At 39.4% G+C, this 22,900-nt stretch overlaps 30 non-coding genes across 30 annotated transcripts; all 30 read left to right on the top strand.

Moving 5' to 3' along the window:
- The first annotated feature begins 344 nt into the window (after positions 1–344).
- TRNAK-CUU (transfer RNA lysine (anticodon CUU)) lies at positions 345–417 on the top strand. Its single transcript has one exon. It is a non-coding gene; the product is annotated as a tRNA-Lys (tRNA).
- A 344-nt stretch (positions 418–761) lies between these two features.
- On the top strand, positions 762–834 carry TRNAA-AGC (transfer RNA alanine (anticodon AGC)). The gene has a single exon. It is a non-coding gene; the product is annotated as a tRNA-Ala (tRNA).
- A 352-nt stretch (positions 835–1,186) lies between these two features.
- On the top strand, positions 1,187–1,259 carry TRNAK-CUU (transfer RNA lysine (anticodon CUU)). The gene has a single exon. It is a non-coding gene; the product is annotated as a tRNA-Lys (tRNA).
- Positions 1,260–1,860: 601 nt separating this feature from the next.
- TRNAK-CUU (transfer RNA lysine (anticodon CUU)) lies at positions 1,861–1,933 on the top strand. Its single transcript has one exon. It is a non-coding gene; the product is annotated as a tRNA-Lys (tRNA).
- A 344-nt stretch (positions 1,934–2,277) lies between these two features.
- Positions 2,278–2,350, top strand: TRNAA-AGC (transfer RNA alanine (anticodon AGC)). The gene has a single exon. It is a non-coding gene; the product is annotated as a tRNA-Ala (tRNA).
- A 352-nt stretch (positions 2,351–2,702) lies between these two features.
- On the top strand, positions 2,703–2,775 carry TRNAK-CUU (transfer RNA lysine (anticodon CUU)). Its single transcript has one exon. It is a non-coding gene; the product is annotated as a tRNA-Lys (tRNA).
- Positions 2,776–3,804: 1,029 nt separating this feature from the next.
- On the top strand, positions 3,805–3,877 carry TRNAA-AGC (transfer RNA alanine (anticodon AGC)). Its single transcript has one exon. It is a non-coding gene; the product is annotated as a tRNA-Ala (tRNA).
- A 352-nt stretch (positions 3,878–4,229) lies between these two features.
- TRNAK-CUU (transfer RNA lysine (anticodon CUU)) lies at positions 4,230–4,302 on the top strand. The gene has a single exon. It is a non-coding gene; the product is annotated as a tRNA-Lys (tRNA).
- A 344-nt stretch (positions 4,303–4,646) lies between these two features.
- Positions 4,647–4,719, top strand: TRNAA-AGC (transfer RNA alanine (anticodon AGC)). The gene has a single exon. It is a non-coding gene; the product is annotated as a tRNA-Ala (tRNA).
- A 352-nt stretch (positions 4,720–5,071) lies between these two features.
- Positions 5,072–5,144, top strand: TRNAK-CUU (transfer RNA lysine (anticodon CUU)). The gene has a single exon. It is a non-coding gene; the product is annotated as a tRNA-Lys (tRNA).
- Positions 5,145–5,900: 756 nt separating this feature from the next.
- Positions 5,901–5,973, top strand: TRNAK-CUU (transfer RNA lysine (anticodon CUU)). Its single transcript has one exon. It is a non-coding gene; the product is annotated as a tRNA-Lys (tRNA).
- Positions 5,974–6,317: 344 nt separating this feature from the next.
- Positions 6,318–6,390, top strand: TRNAA-AGC (transfer RNA alanine (anticodon AGC)). Its single transcript has one exon. It is a non-coding gene; the product is annotated as a tRNA-Ala (tRNA).
- A 352-nt stretch (positions 6,391–6,742) lies between these two features.
- Positions 6,743–6,815, top strand: TRNAK-CUU (transfer RNA lysine (anticodon CUU)). The gene has a single exon. It is a non-coding gene; the product is annotated as a tRNA-Lys (tRNA).
- A 612-nt stretch (positions 6,816–7,427) lies between these two features.
- Positions 7,428–7,500, top strand: TRNAK-CUU (transfer RNA lysine (anticodon CUU)). The gene has a single exon. It is a non-coding gene; the product is annotated as a tRNA-Lys (tRNA).
- Positions 7,501–8,529: 1,029 nt separating this feature from the next.
- Positions 8,530–8,602, top strand: TRNAA-AGC (transfer RNA alanine (anticodon AGC)). Its single transcript has one exon. It is a non-coding gene; the product is annotated as a tRNA-Ala (tRNA).
- Positions 8,603–8,954: 352 nt separating this feature from the next.
- Positions 8,955–9,027, top strand: TRNAK-CUU (transfer RNA lysine (anticodon CUU)). The gene has a single exon. It is a non-coding gene; the product is annotated as a tRNA-Lys (tRNA).
- Positions 9,028–9,639: 612 nt separating this feature from the next.
- On the top strand, positions 9,640–9,712 carry TRNAK-CUU (transfer RNA lysine (anticodon CUU)). Its single transcript has one exon. It is a non-coding gene; the product is annotated as a tRNA-Lys (tRNA).
- Positions 9,713–10,056: 344 nt separating this feature from the next.
- On the top strand, positions 10,057–10,129 carry TRNAA-AGC (transfer RNA alanine (anticodon AGC)). Its single transcript has one exon. It is a non-coding gene; the product is annotated as a tRNA-Ala (tRNA).
- Positions 10,130–10,481: 352 nt separating this feature from the next.
- Positions 10,482–10,554, top strand: TRNAK-CUU (transfer RNA lysine (anticodon CUU)). The gene has a single exon. It is a non-coding gene; the product is annotated as a tRNA-Lys (tRNA).
- A 1,029-nt stretch (positions 10,555–11,583) lies between these two features.
- TRNAA-AGC (transfer RNA alanine (anticodon AGC)) lies at positions 11,584–11,656 on the top strand. Its single transcript has one exon. It is a non-coding gene; the product is annotated as a tRNA-Ala (tRNA).
- Positions 11,657–13,110: 1,454 nt separating this feature from the next.
- Positions 13,111–13,183, top strand: TRNAA-AGC (transfer RNA alanine (anticodon AGC)). Its single transcript has one exon. It is a non-coding gene; the product is annotated as a tRNA-Ala (tRNA).
- A 1,037-nt stretch (positions 13,184–14,220) lies between these two features.
- TRNAK-CUU (transfer RNA lysine (anticodon CUU)) lies at positions 14,221–14,293 on the top strand. The gene has a single exon. It is a non-coding gene; the product is annotated as a tRNA-Lys (tRNA).
- Positions 14,294–15,062: 769 nt separating this feature from the next.
- Positions 15,063–15,135, top strand: TRNAK-CUU (transfer RNA lysine (anticodon CUU)). The gene has a single exon. It is a non-coding gene; the product is annotated as a tRNA-Lys (tRNA).
- A 2,139-nt stretch (positions 15,136–17,274) lies between these two features.
- TRNAK-CUU (transfer RNA lysine (anticodon CUU)) lies at positions 17,275–17,347 on the top strand. Its single transcript has one exon. It is a non-coding gene; the product is annotated as a tRNA-Lys (tRNA).
- Positions 17,348–17,691: 344 nt separating this feature from the next.
- On the top strand, positions 17,692–17,764 carry TRNAA-AGC (transfer RNA alanine (anticodon AGC)). The gene has a single exon. It is a non-coding gene; the product is annotated as a tRNA-Ala (tRNA).
- Positions 17,765–18,116: 352 nt separating this feature from the next.
- TRNAK-CUU (transfer RNA lysine (anticodon CUU)) lies at positions 18,117–18,189 on the top strand. Its single transcript has one exon. It is a non-coding gene; the product is annotated as a tRNA-Lys (tRNA).
- Positions 18,190–18,801: 612 nt separating this feature from the next.
- TRNAK-CUU (transfer RNA lysine (anticodon CUU)) lies at positions 18,802–18,874 on the top strand. The gene has a single exon. It is a non-coding gene; the product is annotated as a tRNA-Lys (tRNA).
- A 344-nt stretch (positions 18,875–19,218) lies between these two features.
- On the top strand, positions 19,219–19,291 carry TRNAA-AGC (transfer RNA alanine (anticodon AGC)). Its single transcript has one exon. It is a non-coding gene; the product is annotated as a tRNA-Ala (tRNA).
- Positions 19,292–19,643: 352 nt separating this feature from the next.
- TRNAK-CUU (transfer RNA lysine (anticodon CUU)) lies at positions 19,644–19,716 on the top strand. Its single transcript has one exon. It is a non-coding gene; the product is annotated as a tRNA-Lys (tRNA).
- A 1,454-nt stretch (positions 19,717–21,170) lies between these two features.
- Positions 21,171–21,243, top strand: TRNAK-CUU (transfer RNA lysine (anticodon CUU)). The gene has a single exon. It is a non-coding gene; the product is annotated as a tRNA-Lys (tRNA).
- Positions 21,244–22,900: the final 1,657 nt, after the last annotated feature.

Raw genomic sequence — 22,900 nt, 5'->3', positions numbered from 1 at the left:
TGTAAATACATTTTATTTTTAACTTGTCATTGCCAAGCTTGTTGCATAGTAAGAACAGATAAATCACAGATGGCTTTCATATATGGTCACATCATAACAACTAAAGGGGTTTTATCAAAAGGGTTTAGGTATTCGTTAGCTTGTGAGAGCAATTTGAGTTCTTATGCAATCTCACAATGACATTTCCACAACTTCCATTTCAATTTTGTCTCCTTTTACTTGACACTCTGTCCACTGAGGGATCTATAAATGATAAGTTCCTTGAAAAACAAGAGTTGAGGAATATCCAGGAACTGGTTTTCTTAATGAAAAACGATCAGTTTGCATTCTACTTTAAAGAGGGAGCCCGGCTAGCTCAGTCAGTAGAGCATGAGACTCTTAATCTCAGGGTCGTGGGTTCGAGCCCCACGTTGGGCGAAAACGAGTAATTTTTGCAGGATTATTGCATTGGATCTCATAATATGGCAATTAATCTTGCATTAGACATGCAATAACTCCCAAAAATTGTATATCTTTGGTTTCCCATTGGTGGGAAATGTAACTTCAAGATTAGGTAGGGCATTAGTCTAGATTAACATACAGCGATATTACTCCTATTCAAGTACTAAACAGTCCAACCTGAACTGTAAAACATCCCCTAAGTGGAGGTAAGGCATCAGTTAGGAGTGAACTGAACACTCATGTAATGGGCAATTTGACGTCAAATAAAGTGTGGAAGGCATTAACATTACTTTTGAAATGTTATTCTGAGGGAGCACACAGGGGAATTAGCTCAAATGGTAGAGCGCTCGCTTAGCATGCGAGAGGTAGCGGGATCGATGCCCGCATTCTCCATTCTAAAATGTACATACATTTTATTTTTAACTTGTCATTGCCAAGCTTGTTGCATAGTAAGAACAGATAAATCACAGATGGCTTTCATATATGGTCACATCATAACAACTAAAGGGGTTTTATCAAAAGGGTTTAGGTATTCGTTAGCTTGTGAGAGCAATTTGAGTTCTTATGCAATCTCACAATGACATTTCCACAACTTCCATTTCAATTTTGTCTCATTTTACTTGACACTCTGTCCACTGAGGGATCTATAAATGATAAGTTCCTTGAAAAACAAGAGTTGAGGAATATCCAGGAACTGGTTTTCTTAATGAAAAATGATCAGTTTGCATACTACTTTAAAGAGGGAGCCCGGCTAGCTCAGTCGGTAGAGCATGAGACTCTTAATCTCAGGGTCGTGGGTTCGAGCCCCACGTTGGGCGAAAACGAGTAATTATTGCATTGGATCTCATAATATGGCAATTAATCTTGCATTAGACATGCAATAACTCCCAAAAATTGTATATCTTTGGTTTCCCATTGGTGGGAAATGTAACTTCAAGATTAGGTAGGGCATTAGTCAGCGATATTACTCCTATTCAAGTACTAAACAGGCCAACCTGAACTGTAAAACATCCCCTAAGTGGAGGTAAGGCATCAGTTAGGAGTGAACTGAACACTCATGTAATGGGCAATTTGACGTCAAATAAAGTGTCGTAGGCATTAACATTACTTTTGAAATGTTATTCTGAGGGAGCACACAGGGGAATTATCTCAAATGGTAGAGCGCTCGCTTAGCATGCTAGAGGTAGCGGGATTGATGCCCGCATTCTCCATTCTAAAATGTAAATACATTTTATTTTTAACTTGTCATTGCCAAGCTTGTTGCATAGTAAGAACAGATAAATCACAAATGGCTTTCATATATGGTCCACTGAGGGATCTATAAATGATAAGTTCCTTGAAAAACAAGAGTTGAGGAATATCCAGGAACTGGTTTTCTTAATGAAAAACGATCAGTTTGCATACTACTTTAAAGAGGGAGCCCGGCTAGCTCAGTCGGTAGAGCATGAGACTCTTAATCTCAGGGTCGTGGGTTCGAGCCCCACGTTGGGCGAAAACGAGTAATTTTTGCAGGATTATTGCATTGGATCTCATAATATGGCAATTAATCTTGCATTAGACATGCAATAACTCCCAAAAATTGTATATCTTTGGTTTCCCATTGGTGGGAAATGTAACTTCAAGATTAGGTAGGGCATTAGTCTAGATTAACATACAGCGATATTACTCCTATTCAAGTACTAAACAGGCCAACCTGAACTGTAAAACATCCCCTAAGTGGAGGTAAGGCATCAGTTAGGAGTGAACTGAACACTCACGTAATGGGTAATTTGACGTCAAATAAAGTGTGGAAGGCATTAACATTACTTTTGAAATGTTATTCTGAGGGAGCACACAGGGGAATTAGCTCAAATGGTAGAGCGCTCGCTTAGCATGCGAGAGGTAGCGGGATCGATGCCCGCATTCTCCATTCTAAAATGTACATACATTTTATTTTTAACTTGTCATTGCCAAGCTTGTTGCATAGTAAGAACAGATAAATCACAGATGGCTTTCATATATGGTCACATCATAACAACTAAAGGGGTTTTATCAAAAGGGTTTAGGTATTCGTTAGCTTGTGAGAGCAATTTGAGTTCTTATGCAATCTCACAATGACATTTCCACAACTTCCATTTCAATTTTGTCTCCTTTTACTTGACACTCTGTCCACTGAGGGATCTATAAATGATAAGTTCCTTGAAAAACAAGAGTTGAGGAATATCCAGGAACTGGTTTTCTTAATGAAAAACGATCAGTTTGCATTCTACTTTAAAGAGGGAGCCCGGCTAGCTCAGTCGGTAGAGCATGAGACTCTTAATCTCAGGGTCGTGGGTTCGAGCCCCACGTTGGGTGAAAACGAGTAATTTTTGCAGGATTATTGCATTGGATCTCATAATATGGCAATTAATCTTGCATTAGACATGCAATAACTCCCAAAAATTGTATATCTTTGGTTTCCCATTGGTGGGAAATGTAACTTCAAGATTAGGTAGGGCATTAGTCAGCGATATTACTCCTATTCAAGTACTAAACAGGCCAACCTGAACTGTAAAACATCCCCTAAGTGGAGGTAAGGCATCAGTTAGGAGTGAACTGAACACTCATGTAATGGGCAATTTGACGTCAAATAAAGTGTCGTAGGCATTAACATTACTTTTGAAATGTTATTCTGAGGGAGCACACAGGGGAAGTAGCTCAAATGGTAGAGCGCTCGCTTAGCATGCGAGAGGTAGCGGGATTGATGCCCGCATTCTCCATTCTAAAATGTACATACATTTTATTTTTAACTGGTCATTGCCAAGCTTGTTGCATAGTAAGAACAGATAAATCACAGATGGCTTTCATATATGGTCCACTGAGGGATCTATAAATGATAAGTTCCTTGAAAAACAAGAGTTGAGGAATATCCAGGAACTGGTTTTCTTAATGAAAAACGATCAGTTTGCATACTACTTTAAAGAGGGAGCCAGGCTAGCTCAGTCGGTAGAGCATGAGACTCTTAATCTCAGGGTCGTGGGTTCGAGCCCAACGTTGGGCGAAAACGAGTAATTTTTGCAGGATTATTGCATTGGATCTCATAATATGGCAATTAATCTTGCATTAGACATGCAATAACTCCCAAAAATTGTATATCTTTGGTTTCCCATTGGTGGGAAATGTAACTTCAAGATTAGGTAGGGCATTAGTCTAGATTAACATACAGCGATATTACTCCTATTCAAGTACTAAACAGGCCAACCTGAACTGTAAAACATCCCCTAAGTGGAGGTAAGGCATCAGTTAGGAGTGAACTGAACACTCACGTAATGGGTAATTTGACGTCAAATAAAGTGTGGAAGGCATTAACATTACTTTTGAAATGTTATTCTGAGGGAGCACACAGGGGAATTAGCTCAAATGGTAGAGCGCTCGCTTAGCATGCGAGAGGTAGCGGGATCGATGCCCGCATTCTCCATTCTAAAATGTACATACATTTTATTTTTAACTTGTCATTGCCAAGCTTGTTGCATAGTAAGAACAGATAAATCACAGATGGCTTTCATATATGGTCACATCATAACAACTAAAGGGGTTTTATCAAAAGGGTTTAGGTATTCGTTAGCTTGTGAGAGCAATTTGAGTTCTTATGCAATCTCACAATGACATTTCCACAACTTCCATTTCAATTTTGTCTCCTTTTACTTGACACTCTGTCCACTGAGGGATCTATAAATGATAAGTTCCTTGAAAAACAAGAGTTGAGGAATATCCAGGAACTGGTTTTCTTAATGAAAAACGATCAGTTTGCATTCTACTTTAAAGAGGGAGCCCGGCTAGCTCAGTCGGTAGAGCATGAGACTCTTAATCTCAGGGTCGTGGGTTCGAGCCCCACGTTGGGCGAAAACGAGTAATTTTTGCAGGATTATTGCATTGGATCTCATAATATGGCAATTAATCTTGCATTAGACATGCAATAACTCCCAAAAATTGTATATCTTTGGTTTCCCATTGGTGGGAAATGTAACTTCAAGATTAGGTAGGGCATTAGTCTAGATTAACATACAGCGATATTACTCCTATTCAAGTACTAAACAGTCCAACCTGAACTGTAAAACATCCCCTAAGTGGAGGTAAGGCATCAGTTAGGAGTGAACTGAACACTCATGTAATGGGCAATTTGACGTCAAATAAAGTGTGGAAGGCATTAACATTACTTTTGAAATGTTATTCTGAGGGAGCACACAGGGGAATTAGCTCAAATGGTAGAGCGCTCGCTTAGCATGCGAGAGGTAGCGGGATCGATGCCCGCATTCTCCATTCTAAAATGTACATACATTTTATTTTTAACTTGTCATTGCCAAGCTTGTTGCATAGTAAGAACAGATAAATCACAGATGGCTTTCATATATGGTCACATCATAACAACTAAAGGGGTTTTATCAAAAGGGTTTAGGTATTCGTTAGCTTGTGAGAGCAATTTGAGTTCTTATGCAATCTCACAATGACATTTCCACAACTTCCATTTCAATTTTGTCTCATTTTACTTGACACTCTGTCCACTGAGGGATCTATAAATGATAAGTTCCTTGAAAAACAAGAGTTGAGGAATATCCAGGAACTGGTTTTCTTAATGAAAAACGATCAGTTTGCATACTACTTTAAAGAGGGAGCCCGGCTAGCTCAGTCGGTAGAGCATGAGACTCTTAATCTCCGGGTCGTGGGTTCGAGCCCCACGTTGGGCGAAAACGAGTAATTTTTGCAGGATTATTGCATTGGATCTCATAATATGGCAATTAATCTTGCATTAGACATGCAATAACTCCCAAAAATTGTATATCTTTGGTTTCCCATTGGTGGGAAATGTAACTTCAAGATTAGGTAGGGCATTAGTCAGCGATATTACTCCTATTCAAGTACTAAACAGGCCAACCTGAACTGTAAAACATCCCCTAAGTGGAGGTAAGGCATCAGTTAGGAGTGAACTGAACACTCATGTAATGGGCAATTTGACGTCAAATAAAGTGTCGTAGGCATTAACATTACTTTTGAAATGTTATTCTGAGGGAGCACACAGGGGAATTATCTCAAATGGTAGAGCGCTCGCTTAGCATGCGAGAGGTAGCGGGATTGATGCCCGCATTCTCCATTCTAAAATGTAAATACATTTTATTTTTAACTTGTCATTGCCAAGCTTGTTGCATAGTAAGAACAGATAAATCACAGATGGCTTTCATATATGGTCACATCATAACAACTAAAGGGGTTTTATCAAAAGGGTTTAGGTATTCGTTAGCTTGTGAGAGCAATTTGAGTTCTTATGCAATCTCACAATGACATTTCCACAACTTCCATTTCAATTTTGTCTCCTTTTACTTGACACTCTGTCCACTGAGGGATCTATAAATGATAAGTTCCTTGAAAAACAAGAGTTGAGGAATATCCAGGAACTGGTTTTCTTAATGAAAAACGATCAGTTTGCATTCTACTTTAAAGAGGGAGCCCGGCTAGCTCAGTCGGTAGAGCATGAGACTCTTAATCTCAGGGTCGTGGGTTCGAGCCCCACGTTGGGCGAAAACGAGTAATTTTTGCAGGATTATTGCATTGGATCTCATAATATGGCAATTAATCTTGCATTAGACATGCAATAACTCCCAAAAATTGTATATCTTTGGTTTCCCATTGGTGGGAAATGTAACTTCAAGATTAGGTAGGGCATTAGTCTAGATTAACATACAGCGATATTACTCCTATTCAAGTACTAAACAGTCCAACCTGAACTGTAAAACATCCCCTAAGTGGAGGTAAGGCATCAGTTAGGAGTGAACTGAACACTCATGTAATGGGCAATTTGACGTCAAATAAAGTGTGGAAGGCATTAACATTACTTTTGAAATGTTATTCTGAGGGAGCACACAGGGGAATTAGCTCAAATGGTAGAGCGCTCGCTTAGCATGCGAGAGGTAGCGGGATCGATGCCCGCATTCTCCATTCTAAAATGTACATACATTTTATTTTTAACTTGTCATTGCCAAGCTTGTTGCATAGTAAGAACAGATAAATCACAGATGGCTTTCATATATGGTCACATCATAACAACTAAAGGGGTTTTATCAAAAGGGTTTAGGTATTCGTTAGCTTGTGAGAGCAATTTGAGTTCTTATGCAATCTCACAATGACATTTCCACAACTTCCATTTCAATTTTGTCTCATTTTACTTGACACTCTGTCCACTGAGGGATCTATAAATGATAAGTTCCTTGAAAAACAAGAGTTGAGGAATATCCAGGAACTGGTTTTCTTAATGAAAAATGATCAGTTTGCATACTACTTTAAAGAGGGAGCCCGGCTAGCTCAGTCGGTAGAGCATGAGACTCTTAATCTCAGGGTCGTGGGTTCGAGCCCCACGTTGGGCGAAAACGAGTAATTTTTGCAGGATTATTGCATTGGATCTCATAATATGGCAATTAATCTTGCATTAGACATGCAATAACTCCCAAAAATTGTATATCTTTGGTTTCCCATTGGTGGGAAATGTAACTTCAAGATTAGGTAGGGCATTAGTCAGCGATATTACTCCTATTCAAGTACTAAACAGGCCAACCTGAACTGTAAAACATCCCCTAAGTGGAGGTAAGGCATCAGTTAGGAGTGAACTGAACACTCATGTAATGGGCAATTTGACGTCAAATAAAGTGTCGTAGGCATTAACATTACTTTTGAAATGTTATTCTGAGGGAGCACACAGGGGAATTGTCTCAAATGGTAGAGCGCTCGCTTAGCATGCGAGAGGTAGCGGGATTGATGCCCGCATTCTCCATTCTAAAATGTAAATACATTTTATTTTTAACTTGTCATTGCCAAGCTTGTTGCATAGTAAGAACAGATAAATCACAGATGGCTTTCATATATGGTCCACTGAGGGATCTATAAATGATAAGTTCCTTGAAAAACAAGAGTTGAGGAATATCCAGGAACTGGTTTTCTTAATGAAAAACGATCCGTTTGCATACTACTTTAAAGAGGGAGCCCGGCTAGCTCAGTCGGTAGAGCATGAGACTCTTAATCTCAGGGTCGTGGGTTCGAGCCCCACGTTGGGTGAAAACGAGTAATTTTTGCAGGATTATTGCATTGGATCTCATAATATGGCAATTAATCTTGCATTAGACATGCAATAACTCCCAAAAATTGTATATCTTTGGTTTCCCATTGGTGGGAAATGTAACTTCAAGATTAGGTAGGGCATTAGTCAGCGATATTACTCCTATTCAAGTACTAAACAGGCCAACCTGAACTGTAAAACATCCCCTAAGTGGAGGTAAGGCATCAGTTAGGAGTGAACTGAACACTCATGTAATGGGCAATTTGACGTCAAATAAAGTGTCGTAGGCATTAACATTACTTTTGAAATGTTATTCTGAGGGAGCACACAGGGGAAGTAGCTCAAATGGTAGAGCGCTCGCTTAGCATGCGAGAGGTAGCGGGATTGATGCCCGCATTCTCCATTCTAAAATGTACATACATTTTATTTTTAACTGGTCATTGCCAAGCTTGTTGCATAGTAAGAACAGATAAATCACAGATGGCTTTCATATATGGTCCACTGAGGGATCTATAAATGATAAGTTCCTTGAAAAACAAGAGTTGAGGAATATCCAGGAACTGGTTTTCTTAATGAAAAACGATCAGTTTGCATACTACTTTAAAGAGGGAGCCAGGCTAGCTCAGTCGGTAGAGCATGAGACTCTTAATCTCAGGGTCGTGGGTTCGAGCCCAACGTTGGGCGAAAACGAGTAATTTTTGCAGGATTATTGCATTGGATCTCATAATATGGCAATTAATCTTGCATTAGACATGCAATAACTCCCAAAAATTGTATATCTTTGGTTTCCCATTGGTGGGAAATGTAACTTCAAGATTAGGTAGGGCATTAGTCTAGATTAACATACAGCGATATTACTCCTATTCAAGTACTAAACAGGCCAACCTGAACTGTAAAACATCCCCTAAGTGGAGGTAAGGCATCAGTTAGGAGTGAACTGAACACTCACGTAATGGGTAATTTGACGTCAAATAAAGTGTGGAAGGCATTAACATTACTTTTGAAATGTTATTCTGAGGGAGCACACAGGGGAATTAGCTCAAATGGTAGAGCGCTCGCTTAGCATGCGAGAGGTAGCGGGATCGATGCCCGCATTCTCCATTCTAAAATGTACATACATTTTATTTTTAACTTGTCATTGCCAAGCTTGTTGCATAGTAAGAACAGATAAATCACAGATGGCTTTCATATATGGTCACATCATAACAACTAAAGGGGTTTTATCAAAAGGGTTTAGGTATTCGTTAGCTTGTGAGAGCAATTTGAGTTCTTATGCAATCTCACAATGACATTTCCACAACTTCCATTTCAATTTTGTCTCCTTTTACTTGACACTCTGTCCACTGAGGGATCTATAAATGATAAGTTCCTTGAAAAACAAGAGTTGAGGAATATCCAGGAACTGGTTTTCTTAATGAAAAACGATCAGTTTGCATACTACTTTAAAGAGGGAGCCCGGCTAGCTCAGTCGGTAGAGCATGAGACTCTTAATCTCCGGGTCGTGGGTTCGAGCCCCACGTTGGGCGAAAACGAGTAATTTTTGCAGGATTATTGCATTGGATCTCATAATATTGCAATTAATCTTGCATTAGACATGCAATAACTCCCAAAAATTGTATATCTTTGGTTTCCCATTGGTGGGAAATGTAACTTCAAGATTAGGTAGGGCATTAGTCAGCGATATTACTCCTATTCAAGTACTAAACAGGCCAACCTGAACTGTAAAACATCCCCTAAGTGGAGGTAAGGCATCAGTTAGGAGTGAACTGAACACTCATGTAATGGGCAATTTGACGTCAAATAAAGTGTCGTAGGCATTAACATTACTTTTGAAATGTTATTCTGAGGGAGCACACAGGGGAATTATCTCAAATGGTAGAGCGCTCGCTTAGCATGCGAGAGGTAGTGGGATTGATGCCCGCATTCTCCATTCTAAAATGTAAATACATTTTATTTTTAACTTGTCATTGCCAAGCTTGTTGCATAGTAAGAACAGATAAATCACAGATGGCTTTCATATATGGTCCACTGAGGGATCTATAAATGATAAGTTCCTTGAAAAACAAGAGTTGAGGAATATCCAGGAACTGGTTTTCTTAATGAAAAACGATCAGTTTGCATACTACTTTAAAGAGGGAGCCCAGCTAGCTCAGTCGGTAGAGCATGAGACTCTTAATCTCAGGGTCGTGGGTTCGAGCCCCACGTTGGGCGAAAACGAGTAATTTTTGCAGGATTATTGCATTGGATCTCATAATATGGCAATTAATCTTGCATTAGACATGCAATAACTCCCAAAAATTGTATATCTTTGGTTTCCCATTGGTGGGAAATGTAACTTCAAGATTAGGTAGGGCATTAGTCTAGATTAACATACAGCGATATTACTCCTATTCAAGTACTAAACAGGCCAACCTGAACTGTAAAACATCCCCTAAGTGGAGGTAAGGCATCAGTTAGGAGTGAACTGAACACTCACGTAATGGGTAATTTGACGTCAAATAAAGTGTGGAAGGCATTAACATTACTTTTGAAATGTTATTCTGAGGGAGCACACAGGGGAATTAGCTCAAATGGTAGAGCGCTCGCTTAGCATGCGAGAGGTAGCGGGATCGATGCCCGCATTCTCCATTCTAAAATGTACATACATTTTATTTTTAACTTGTCATTGCCAAGCTTGTTGCATAGTAAGAACAGATAAATCACAGATGGCTTTCATATATGGTCACATCATAACAACTAAAGGGGTTTTATCAAAAGGGTTTAGGTATTCGTTAGCTTGTGAGAGCAATTTGAGTTCTTATGCAATCTCACAATGACATTTCCACAACTTCCATTTCAATTTTGTCTCCTTTTACTTGACACTCTGTCCACTGAGGGATCTATAAATGATAAGTTCCTTGAAAAACAAGAGTTGAGGAATATCCAGGAACTGGTTTTCTTAATGAAAAACGATCAGTTTGCATTCTACTTTAAAGAGGGAGCCCGGCTAGCTCAGTCGGTAGAGCATGAGACTCTTAATCTCAGGGTCGTGGGTTCGAGCCCCACGTTGGGTGAAAACGAGTAATTTTTGCAGGATTATTGCATTGGATCTCATAATATGGCAATTAATCTTGCATTAGACATGCAATAACTCCCAAAAATTGTATATCTTTGGTTTCCCATTGGTGGGAAATGTAACTTCAAGATTAGGTAGGGCATTAGTCAGCGATATTACTCCTATTCAAGTACTAAACAGGCCAACCTGAACTGTAAAACATCCCCTAAGTGGAGGTAAGGCATCAGTTAGGAGTGAACTGAACACTCATGTAATGGGCAATTTGACGTCAAATAAAGTGTCGTAGGCATTAACATTACTTTTGAAATGTTATTCTGAGGGAGCACACAGGGGAAGTAGCTCAAATGGTAGAGCGCTCGCTTAGCATGCGAGAGGTAGCGGGATTGATGCCCGCATTCTCCATTCTAAAATGTACATACATTTTATTTTTAACTGGTCATTGCCAAGCTTGTTGCATAGTAAGAACAGATAAATCACAGATGGCTTTCATATATGGTCCACTGAGGGATCTATAAATGATAAGTTCCTTGAAAAACAAGAGTTGAGGAATATCCAGGAACTGGTTTTCTTAATGAAAAACGATCAGTTTGCATACTACTTTAAAGAGGGAGCCAGGCTAGCTCAGTCGGTAGAGCATGAGACTCTTAATCTCAGGGTCGTGGGTTCGAGCCCAACGTTGGGCGAAAACGAGTAATTTTTGCAGGATTATTGCATTGGATCTCATAATATGGCAATTAATCTTGCATTAGACATGCAATAACTCCCAAAAATTGTATATCTTTGGTTTCCCATTGGTGGGAAATGTAACTTCAAGATTAGGTAGGGCATTAGTCTAGATTAACATACAGCGATATTACTCCTATTCAAGTACTAAACAGGCCAACCTGAACTGTAAAACATCCCCTAAGTGGAGGTAAGGCATCAGTTAGGAGTGAACTGAACACTCATGTAATGGGCAATTTGACGTCAAATAAAGTGTGGAAGGCATTAACATTACTTTTGAAATGTTATTCTGAGGGAGCACACAGGGGAATTAGCTCAAATGGTAGAGCGCTCGCTTAGCATGCGAGAGGTAGCGGGATCGATGCCCGCATTCTCCATTCTAAAATGTACATACATTTTATTTTTAACTTGTCATTGCCAAGCTTGTTGCATAGTAAGAACAGATAAATCACAGATGGCTTTCATATATGGTCACATCATAACAACTAAAGGGGTTTTATCAAAAGGGTTTAGGTATTCGTTAGCTTGTGAGAGCAATTTGAGTTCTTATGCAATCTCACAATGACATTTCCACAACTTCCATTTCAATTTTGTCTCCTTTTACTTGACACTCTGTCCACTGAGGGATCTATAAATGATAAGTTCCTTGAAAAACAAGAGTTGAGGAATATCCAGGAACTGGTTTTCTTAATGAAAAATGATCAGTTTGCATTCTACTTTAAAGAGGGAGCCCGGCTAGCTCAGTCGGTAGAGCATGAGACTCTTAATCTGAGGGTCGTGGGTTCGAGCCCCACGTTGTGCGAAAACGAGTAATTTTTGCAGGATTATTGCATTGGATCTCATAATATGGCAATTAATCTTGCATTAGACATGCAATAACTCCCAAAAATTGTGTATCTTTGGTTTCCCATTGGTGGGAAATGTAACTTCAAGATTAGGTAGGGCATTAGTCAGCGATATTACTCCTATTCAAGTACTAAACAGGCCAACCTGAACTGTAAAACATCCCCTAAGTGGAGGTAAGGCATCAGTTAGGAGTGAACTGAACACTCATGTAATGGGCAATTTGACGTCAAATAAAGTGTCGTAGGCATTAACATTACTTTTGAAATGTTATTCTGAGGGAGCACACAGGGGAATTAGCTCAAATGGTAGAGCGCTCGCTTAGCATGCGAGAGGTAGCGGGATTGATGCCCGCATTCTCCATTCTAAAATGTACATACATTTTATTTTTAACTTGTCATTGCCAAGCTTGTTGCATAGTAAGAACAGATAAATCACAGATGGCTTTCATATATGGTCCACTGAGGGATCTATAAATGATAAGTTCCTTGAAAAACAAGAGTTGAGGAATATCCAGGATCTGGTTTTCTTAATGAAAAACGATCAGTTTGCATACTACTTTAAAGAGGGAGCCCGGCTAGCTCAGTCGGTAGAGCATGAGACTCTTAATCTCAGGTTCGTGGGTTAGTGCCCCACGTTGGGCGAAAACGATTAATTTTTGCAGGATTATTGCATTGGATCTCATAATATGGCAATTAATCTTGCATTAGACATGCAATAACTCCCAAAAATTGTATATCTTTGGTTTCCCATTGGTGGGAAATGTAACTTCAAGATTAGGTAGGGCATTAGTCTAGATTAACATACAGCGATATTACTCCTATTCAAGTACTTAACAGGCCAACCTGAACTGTAAAACATCCCCTAAGTGAAGGTAAGGCATCAGTTAGGAGTGAACTGAACACTCATGTAATGGGCAATTTGACGTCAAATAAAGTGTCGTAGGCATTAACATTACTTTTGAAATGTTATTCTGAGGGAGCACACAGGGGAATTAGCTCAAATGGTAGAGCGCTCGCTTAGCATGCGAGAGGTAGCGGGATCGATGCCCGCATTCTCCATTCTAAAATGTACATACATTTTATTTTTAACTTGTCATTGCCAGGCTTGTTGCATAGTAAGAACAGATAAATCACAGATGGCTTTCATATATGGTCACATCATAACAACTAAAGGGGTTTTATCAAAAGGGTTTAGGTATTCGTTAGCTTGTGAGAGCAATTTGAGTTCTTATGCAATCTCACAATGACATTTCCACAACTTCCATTTCAATTTTGTCTCATTTTACTTGACACTCTGTCCACTGAGGGATCTATAAATGATAAGTTCCTTGAAAAACAAGAGTTGAGGAATATCCAGGAACTGGTTTTCTTAATGAAAAACGATCAGTTTGCATTCTACTTTAAAGAGGGAGCCCGGCAAGCTCAGTCGGTAGAGCATGAGACTCTTAATCTCAGGGTCGTGGGTTTGAGCCCCACGTTGGGCGAAAACGAGAAATTTTTGCAGGATTATTGCATTGGATCTCATAATATGGCAATTAATCTTGCATTAGACATGCAATAACTCCCAAAAATTGTATATCTTTGGTTTCCCATTGGTGGGAAATGTAACTTCAAGATTAGGTAGGGCATTAGTCAGCGATATTACTCCTATTCAAGTACTAAACAGGCCAACCTGAACTGCAAAACATCCCCTAAGTGGAGGTAAGGCATCAGTTAGGAGTGAACTGGACACTCATGTAATGGGCAATTTGACGTCAAATAAAGTGTCGTAGGCATTAACATTACTTTTGAAATGTTATTCTGAGGGAGCACACAGGGGAAGTAGCTCAAATGGTAGAGCGCTCGCTTAGCATGCGAGAGGTAGCGGGATTGATGCCCGCATTCTCCATTCTAAAATGTACATACATTTTATTTTTAACTTGTCATTGCCAAGCTTGTTGCATAGTAAGAACAGATAAATCACAGATGGCTTTCATATATGGTCCACTGAGGGATCTATAAATGATAAGTTCCTTGAAAAACAAGAGTTGAGGAATATCCAGGAACTGGTTTTCTTAATGAAAAACGATCAGTTTGCATACTACTTTAAAGAGGGAGCCCGGCTAGCTCAGTCGGTAGAGCATGAGACTCTTAATCTCAGGGTCGTGGGTTCGAGCCCCACGTTGGGCGAAAACGAGTAATTTTTGCAGGATTATTGCATTGGATCTCATAATATGGCAATTAATCTTGCATTAGACATGCAATAACTCCCAAAAATTGTATATCTTTGGTTTCCCATTGGTGGGAAATGTAACTTCAAGATTAGGTAGGGCATTAGTCTAGATTAACATACAGCGATATTACTCCTATTCAAGTACTAAACAGGCCAACCTGAACTGTAAAACATCCCCTAAGTGGAGGTAAGGCATCAGTTAGGAGTGAACTGAACACTCATGTAATGGGCAATTTGACGTCAAATAAAGTGTGGAAGGCATTAACATTACTTTTGAAATGTTATTCTGAGGGAGCACACAGGGGAATTAGCTCAAATGGTAGAGCGCTCGCTTAGCATGCGAGAGGTAGCGGGATAGATGCCCGCATTCTCCATTCTAAAATGTACATACATTTTATTTTTAACTTGTCATTGCCAAGCTTGTTGCATAGTAAGAACAGATAAATCACAGATGGCTTTCATATATGGTCACATCATAACAACTAAAGGGGTTTTATCAAAAGGGTTTAGGTATTCGTTAGCTTGTGAGAGCAATTTGAGTTCTTATGCAATCTCACAATGACATTTCCACAACTTCCATTTCAATTTTGTCTCCTTTTACTTGACACTCTGTCCACTGAGGGATCTATAAATGATAAGTTCCTTGAAAAACAAGAGTTGAGGAATATCCAGGAACTGGTTTTCTTAATGAAAAATGATCAGTTTGCATTCTACTTTAAAGAGGGAGCCCGGCTAGCTCAGTCGGTAGAGCATGAGACTCTTAATCTCAGGGTCGTGGGTTCGAGCCCCACGTTGTGCGAAAACGAGTAATTTTTGCAGGATTATTGCATTGGATCTCATAATATGGCAATTAATCTTGCATTAGACATGCAATAACTCCCAAAAATTGTGTATCTTTGGTTTCCCATTGGTGGGAAATGTAACTTCAAGATTAGGTAGGGCATTAGTCAGCGATATTACTCCTATTCAAGTACTAAACAGGCCAACCTGAACTGTAAAACATCCCCTAAGTGGAGGTAAGGCATCAGTTAGGAGTGAACTGAACACTCATGTAATGGGCAATTTGACGTCAAATAAAGTGTCGTAGGCATTAACATTACTTTTGAAATGTTATTCTGAGGGAGCACACAGGGGAATTAGCTCAAATGGTAGAGCGCTCGCTTAGCATGCGAGAGGTAGCGGGATTGATGCCCGCATTCTCCATTCTAAAATGTACATACATTTTATTTTTAACTTGTCATTGCCAAGCTTGTTGCATAGTAAGAACAGATAAATCACAGATGGCTTTCATATATGGTCCACTGAGGGATCTATAAATGATAAGTTCCTTGAAAAACAAGAGTTGAGGAATATCCAGGAACTGGTTTTCTTAATGAAAAACGATCAGTTTGCATACTACTTTAAAAAGGGAGCCCGGCTAGCTCAGTCGGTAGAGCATGAGACTCTTAATCTCAGGTTCGTGGGTTAGTGCCCCACGTTGGGCGAAAACGATTAATTTTTGCAGGATTATTGCATTGGATCTCATAATATGGCAATTAATCTTGCATTAGACATGCAATAACTCCCAAAAATTGTATATCTTTGGTTTCCCATTGGTGGGAAATGTAACTTCAAGATTAGGTAGGGCATTAGTCTAGATTAACATACAGCGATATTACTCCTATTCAAGTACTTAACAGGCCAACCTGAACTGTAAAACATCCCCTAAGTGAAGGTAAGGCATCAGTTAGGAGTGAACTGAACACTCATGTAATGGGCAATTTGACGTCAAATAAAGTGTCGTAGGCATTAACATTACTTTTGAAATGTTATTCTGAGGGAGCACACAGGGGAATTAGCTCAAATGGTAGAGCGCTTGCTTAGCATGCGAGAGGTAGCGGGATCGATGCCCGCATTCTCCATTCTAAAATGTACATACATTTTATTTTTAACTTGTCATTGCCAGGCTTGTTGCATAGTAAGAACAGATAAATCACAGATGGCTTTCATATATGGTCACATCATAACAACTAAAGGGGTTTTATCAAAAGGGTTTAGGTATTCGTTAGCTTGTGAGAGCAATTTGAGTTCTTATGCAATCTCACAATGACATTTCCACAACTTCCATTTCAATTTTGTCTCATTTTACTTGACACTCTGTCCACTGAGGGATCTATAAATGATAAGTTCCTTGAAAAACAAGAGTTGAGGAATATCCAGGAACTGGTTTTCTTAATGAAAAACGATCAGTTTGCATTCTACTTTAAAGAGGGAGCCCGGCAAGCTCAGTCGGTAGAGCATGAGACTCTTAATCTCAGGGTCGTGGGTTTGAGCCCCACGTTGGGCGAAAACGAGTAATTTTTGCAGGATTATTGCATTGGATCTCATAATATGGCAATTAATCTTGCATTAGACATGCAATAACTCCCAAAAATTGTATATCTTTGGTTTCCCATTGGTGGGAAATGTAACTTCAAGATTAGGTAGGGCATTAGTCAGCGATATTACTCCTATTCAAGTACTAAACAGGCCAACCTGAACTGTAAAACATCCCCTAAGTGGAGGTAAGGCATCAGTTAGGAGTGAACTGAACACTCATGTAATGGGCAATTTGACGTCAAATAAAGTGTCGTAGGCATTAACATTACTTTTGAAATGTTATTCTGAGGGAGCACACAGGGGAATTATCTCAAATGGTAGAGCGCTCGCTTAGCATGCGAGAGGTAGCGGGATTGATGCCCGCATTCTCCATTCTAAAATGTAAATACATTTTATTTTTAACTTGTCATTGCCAAGCTTGTTGCATAGTAAGAACAGATAAATCACAGATGGCTTTCATATATGGTCCACTGAGGGATCTATAAATGATAAGTTCCTTGAAAAACAAGAGTTGAGGAATATCCAGGAACTGGTTTTCTTAATGAAAAACGATCAGTTTGCATACTACTTTAAAGAGGGAGCCCGGCTAGCTCAGTCGGTAGAGCATGAGACTCTTAATCTCAGGGTCGTGGGTTCGAGCCCCATGTTGGGCGAAAACGAGTAATTTTTGCAGGATTATTGCATTGGATCTCATAATATGGCAATTAATCTTGCATTAGACATGCAATAACTCCCAAAAATTGTATATCTTTGGTTTCCCATTGGTGGGAAATGTAACTTCAAGATTAGGTAGGGCATTAGTCTAGATTAACATACAGCGATATTACTCCTATTCAAGTACTAAACAGGCCAACCTGAACTGTAAAACATCCCCTAAGTGGAGGTAAGGCATCAGTTAGGAGTGAACTGAACACTCACGTAATGGGTAATTTGACGTCAAATAAAGTGTGGAAGGCATTAACATTACTTTTGAAATGTTATTCTGAGGGAGCACACAGGGGAATTAGCTCAAATGGTAGAGCGCTCGCTTAGCATGCGAGAGGTAGCGGGATCGATGCCCGCATTCTCCATTCTAAAATGTACATACATTTTATTTTTAACTTGTCATTGCCAAGCTTGTTGCATAGTAAGAACAGATAAATCACAGATGGCTTTCATATATGGTCACATCATAACAACTAAAGGGGTTTTATCAAAAGGGTTTAGGTATTCGTTAGCTTGTGAGAGCAATTTGAGTTCTTATGCAATCTCACAATGACATTTCCACAACTTCCATTTCAATTTTGTCTCCTTTTACTTGACACTCTGTCCACTGAGGGATCTATAAATGATAAGTTCCTTGAAAAACAAGAGTTGAGGAATATCCAGGAACTGGTTTTCTTAATGAAAAACGATCAGTTTGCATTCTACTTTAAAGAGGGAGCCCGGCTAGCTCAGTCGGTAGAGCATGAGACTCTTAATCTCAGGGTCGTGGGTTCGAGCCCCACGTTTGGCGAAAACGAGTAATTTTTGCAGGATTATTGCATTGGATCTCATAATATGGCAATTAATCTTGCATTAGACATGCAATAACTCCCAAAAATTGTATATCTTTGGTTTCCCATTGGTGGGAAATGTAACTTCAAGATTAGGTAGGGCATTAGTCAGCGATATTACTCCTATTCAAGTACTAAACAGGCCAACCTGAACTGTAAAACATCCCCTAAGTGGAGGTAAGGCATCAGTTAGGAGTGAACTGAACACTCATGTAATGGGCAATTTGACGTCAAATAAAGTGTCGTAGGCATTAACATTACTTTTGAAATGTTATTCTGAGGGAGCACACAGGGGAAGTAGCTCAAATGGTAGAGCGCTCGCTTAGCATGCGAGAGGTAGCGGGATTGATGCCCGCATTCTCCATTCTAAAATGTACATACATTTTATTTTTAACTTGTCATTGCCAAGCTTGTTGCATAGTAAGAACAGATAAATCACAGATGGCTTTCATATATGGTCCACTGAGGGATCTATAAATGATAAGTTCCTTGAAAAACAAGAGTTGAGGAATATCCAGGAACTGGTTTTCTTAATGAAAAACGATCAGTTTGCATACTACTTTAAAGAGGGAGCCCGGCTAGCTCAGTCGGTAGAGCATGAGACTCTTAATCTCAGGGTCGTGGGTTCGAGCCCCACGTTGGGCGAAAACGAGTAATTTTTGCAGGATTATTGCATTGGATCTCATAATATGGCAATTAATCTTGCATTAGACATGCAATAACTCCCAAAAATTGTATATCTTTGGTTTCCCATTGGTGGGAAATGTAACTTCAAGATTAGGTAGGGCATTAGTCTAGATTAACATACAGCGATATTACTCCTATTCAAGTACTAAACAGGCCAACCTGAACTGTAAAACATCCCCTAAGTGGAGGTAAGGCATCAGTTAGGAGTGAACTGAACACTCATGTAATGGGCAATTTGACGTCAAATAAAGTGTGGAAGGCATTAACATTACTTTTGAAATGTTATTCTGAGGGAGCACACAGGGGAATTAGCTCAAATGGTAGAGCGCTCGCTTAGCATGCGAGAGGTAGCGGGATCGATGCCCGCATTCTCCATTCTAAAATGTACATACATTTTATTTTTAACTTGTCATTGCCAAGCTTGTTGCATAGTAAGAACAGATAAATCACAGATGGCTTTCATATATGGTCACATCATAACAACTAAAGGGGTTTTATCAAAAGGGTTTAGGTATTCGTTAGCTTGTGAGAGCAATTTGAGTTCTTATGCAATCTCACAATGACATTTCCACAACTTCCATTTCAATTTTGTCTCCTTTTACTTGACACTCTGTCCACTGAGGGATCTATAAATGATAAGTTCCTTGAAAAACAAGAGTTGAGGAATATCCAGGAACTGGTTTTCTTAATGAAAAATGATCAGTTTGCATTCTACTTTAAAGAGGGAGCCCGGCTAGCTCAGTCGGTAGAGCATGAGACTCTTAATCTCAGGGTCGTGGGTTCGAGCCCCACGTTGTGCGAAAACGAGTAATTTTTGCAGGATTATTGCATTGGATCTCATAATATGGCAATTAATCTTGCATTAGACATGCAATAACTCCCAAAAATTGTGTATCTTTGGTTTCCCATTGGTGGGAAATGTAACTTCAAGATTAGGTAGGGCATTAGTCAGCGATATTACTCCTATTCAAGTACTAAACAGGCCAACCTGAACTGTAAAACATCCCCTAAGTGGAGGTAAGGCATCAGTTAGGAGTGAACTGAACACTCATGTAATGGGCAATTTGACGTCAAATAAAGTGTCGTAGGCATTAACATTACTTTTGAAATGTTATTCTGAGGGAGCACACAGGGGAATTAGCTCAAATGGTAGAGCGCTCGCTTAGCATGCGAGAGGTAGCGGGATTGATGCCCGCATTCTCCATTCTAAAATGTACATACATTTTATTTTTAACTTGTCATTGCCAAGCTTGTTGCATAGTAAGAACAGATAAATCACAGATGGCTTTCATATATGGTCCACTGAGGGATCTATAAATGATAAGTTCCTTGAAAAACAAGAGTTGAGGAATATCCAGGAACTGGTTTTCTTAATGAAAAACGATCAGTTTGCATACTACTTTAAAGAGGGAGCCCGGCTAGCTCAGTCGGTAGAGCATGAGACTCTTAATCTCAGGTTCGTGGGTTCGTGCCCCACGTTGGGCGAAAACGATTAATTTTTGCAGGATTATTGCATTGGATCTCATAATATGGCAATTAATCTTGCATTAGACATGCAATAACTCCCAAAAATTGTATATCTTTGGTTTCCCATTGGTGGGAAATGTAACTTCAAGATTAGGTAGGGCATTAGTCTAGATTAACATACAGCGATATTACTCCTATTCAAGTACTTAACAGGCCAACCTGAACTGTAAAACATCCCCTAAGTGAAGGTAAGGCATCAGTTAGGAGTGAACTGAACACTCATGTAATGGGCAATTTGACGTCAAATAAAGTGTCGTAGGCATTAACATTACTTTTGAAATGTTATTCTGAGGGAGCACACAGGGGAATTAGCTCAAATGGTAGAGCGCTCGCTTAGCATGCGAGAGGTAGCGGCATCGATGCCCGCATTCTCCATTCTAAAATGTACATACATTTTATTTTTAACTTGTCATTGCCAGGCTTGTTGCATAGTAAGAACAGATAAATCACAGATGGCTTTCATATATGGTCACATCATAACAACTAAAGGGGTTTTATCAAAAGGGTTTAGGTATTCGTTAGCTTGTGAGAGCAATTTGAGTTCTTATGCAATCTCACAATGACATTTCCACAACTTCCATTTCAATTTTGTCTCATTTTACTTGACACTCTGTCCACTGAGGGATCTATAAATGATAAGTTCCTTGAAAAACAAGAGTTGAGGAATATCCAGGAACTGGTTTTCTTAATGAAAAATGATCAGTTTGCATTCTACTTTAAAGAGGGAGCCCGGCTAGCTCAGTCGGTAGAGCATGAGACTCTTAATCTCAGGGTCGTGGGTTTGAGCCCCACGTTGGGCGAAAACAAGTATTTTTTGCAGGATTATTGCATTGGATCTCATAATATGGCAATTAATCTTGCATTAGACATGCAATAACTCCCAAAAATTGTATATCTTTGGTTTCCCATTGGTGGGAAATGTAACTTCAAGATTAGGTAGGGCATTAGTCAGCGATATTACTCCTATTCAAGTACTAAACAGGCCAACCTGAACTGTAAAACATCCCCTAAGTGGAGGTAAGGCATCAGTTAGGAGTGAACTGAACACTCATGTAATGGGCAATTTGACGTCAAATAAAGTGTCGTAGGCATTAACATTACTTTTGAAATGTTATTCTGAGGGAGCACACAGGGGAATTAGCTCAAATGGTAGAGCGCTCGCTTAGCATGCGAGAGGTAGCGGGATTGATGCCCGCATTCTCCATTCTAAAATGTACATACATTTTATTTTTAACTTGTCATTGCCAAGCTTGTTGCATAGTAAGAACAGATAAATCACAGATGGCTTTCATATATGGTCCACTGAGGGATCTATAAATGATAAGTTCCTTGAAAAACAAGAGTTGAGGAATATCCAGGAACTGGTTTTCTTAATGAAAAACGATCAGTTTGCATACTACTTTAAAGAGGGAGCCCGGCTAGCTCAGTCGGTAGAGCATGAGACTCTTAATCTCAGGTTCGTGGGTTCGTGCCCCACGTTGGGCGAAAACGATTAATTTTTGCAGGATTTTTGCATTGGATCTCATAATATGGCAATTAATCTTGCATTAGACATGCAATAACTCCCAAAAATTGTATATCTTTGGTTTCCCATTGGTGGGAAATGTAACTTCAAGATTAGGTAGGGCATTAGTCTAGATTAACATACAGCGATATTACTCCTATTCAAGTACTTAACAGGCCAACCTGAACTGTAAAACATCCCCTAAGTGAAGGTAAGGCATCAGTTAGGAGTGAACTGAACACTCATGTAATGGGCAATTTGACGTCAAATAAAGTGTCGTAGGCATTAACATTACTTTTGAAATGTTATTCTGAGGGAGCACACAGGGGAATTAGCTCAAATGGTAGAGCGCTCGCTTAGCATGCGAGAGGTAGCAGGATCGATGCCCGCATTCTCCATTCTAAAATGTACATACATTTTATTTTTAACTTGTCATTGCCAGGCTTGTTGCATAGTAAGAACAGATAAATCACAGATGGCTTTCATATATGGTCACATCATAACAACTAAAGGGGTTTTATCAAAAGGGTTTAGGTATTCGTTAGCTTGTGAGAGCAATTTGAGTTCTTATGCAATCTCACAATGACATTTCCACAACTTCCATTTCAATTTTGTCTCATTTTACTTGACACTCTGTCCACTGAGGGATCTATAAATGATAAGTTCCTTGAAAAACAAGAGTTGAGGAATATCCAGGAACTGGTTTTCTTAATGAAAAACGATCAGTTTGCATTCTACTTTAAAGAGGGAGCCCGACAAGCTCAGTCGGTAGAGCGTGAGACTCTTAATCTCAGGGTCGTGGGTTTGAGCCCCACGTTGGGCGAAAACGAGTATTTTTTGCAGGATTATTGCATTGGATCTCATAATATGGCAATTAATCTTGCATTAGACATGCAATAACTCCCAAAAATTGTATATCTTTGGTTTCCCATTGGTGGGAAATGTAACTTCAA

Source organism: Lissotriton helveticus, chromosome 1_2, assembly GCF_964261635.1.
Source record: "Lissotriton helveticus chromosome 1_2, aLisHel1.1, whole genome shotgun sequence".
Taxonomy (NCBI): Eukaryota; Metazoa; Chordata; class Amphibia; order Caudata; family Salamandridae; genus Lissotriton; species Lissotriton helveticus.
Note: the sequence above shows the minus strand (reverse complement) of the source record. Positions and strands in the feature narration are given on the sequence as shown.